Raw genomic sequence first — 1,145 nt, 5'->3', positions numbered from 1 at the left:
GGAGGGGTGGGGCGAGATGAGGCGGGATCCAGCGCCCCACCCGGGGCACGACGGGCAGGGGGCAGGCACCCCTAGGCGTAGTAGGCCTGCAATCCAGTCCGGCCCAGTCGCAGTCCTCCCCTCCCCACCAACGCGCTTCCAAGAGGAGCTCAATGGAATGGAAGATTTGGCCCGCCAGAGCCGCGTAGCCGACCGGACCGGCCGGGCGGGCTCTGGCGTGGCGTGGCGAGCCGCGGCAGGACCAAAACAGTACGGGGAAAAAAATACATCGAGACGGGGACGGGATCACAGCCAGCGTACTTGAAGCTGCAACACAGCTGTATGTCCAGGCTGGTTTGACATGCACGGCTGAGGGAAAATTTTGGTTGCGCCCATTGTTCGAGTTGTCCGATGAACAATTTTTTTTTTCTGTCCCGGAAACTTTTGTTTCGGTTACAGCTACGAAAATTTAATCAGGATGGATCGAACAACATCATTTGACGGTGGATATCAGAGATTTTAGGATTTTGTTGACTGCTGCAAAAAAAATCTCGTAGCATGGGAGGACGATCGAGTGGGGGTGGGGACGGCATTTACGAACGGCACTAAAAGTAAGATTTGACACTGAATTTTCTAGGACCATGTGATGATGACCGATGACCGTGCCCCTGACCCGGCCCCTTACTTATTGTTTGCAGTCCACATAGATGGGTGTTGCTGTGGTAGCTATAACGGACTCTTTAACGAGAAATGCGCCGCGATGTCCGCTGCTAGCAATCGATTGTCATTCCATTGCGCAGAGCTCTGGCGTGCGCCTCGGCGTGCGCTACACGCACACGAGCCGAGCGAGAGGAAGGCGCGTGTCCAGCTCCAGCAGGTCCAGCAGCCCCGTGCGCCCCAAGGTCGTGGTGTAGCCAACGCTGAGCAGGCGAGGGCCGTAACCCAGTTCGGACTCTCGCGCGCGGAGCAGGCTGCTCCGCCGGGGGGCGCGGCGGGGGCAGCGGCCGGCACAGCCGCCCGGAGCGGGCCGAAGTGTCTGGAACGAGCGGCCGGCCCGGCGTCCCCGGCTGTCGCGGCAAGGCTCGCCACAAAATGCCTGGAAAGAGAGTCAAAGCCAGCAGGCGCAGCAGCTACGACGGGGCGTTATTTGCACGGGGTGGGGTGGG

General features: G+C 60.1%; 1 protein-coding gene across 1 annotated transcript in view; it reads right to left on the bottom strand.

The window, feature by feature from the left end:
- LOC113209299 (ATP-binding cassette sub-family D member) overlaps positions 1-1,145 on the bottom strand; it is a 40,565-nt gene that overhangs the window by 14,305 nt on the left and 25,115 nt on the right. The window lies entirely within an intron of this gene.

This window comes from Frankliniella occidentalis, unplaced genomic scaffold, assembly GCF_000697945.3.
Source record: "Frankliniella occidentalis isolate FOCC.00 unplaced genomic scaffold, Focc_3.1 Scaffold679, whole genome shotgun sequence".
In the NCBI taxonomy this organism is placed as follows: domain Eukaryota; kingdom Metazoa; phylum Arthropoda; class Insecta; order Thysanoptera; family Thripidae; genus Frankliniella; species Frankliniella occidentalis.
Note: the sequence above shows the minus strand (reverse complement) of the source record. Positions and strands in the feature narration are given on the sequence as shown.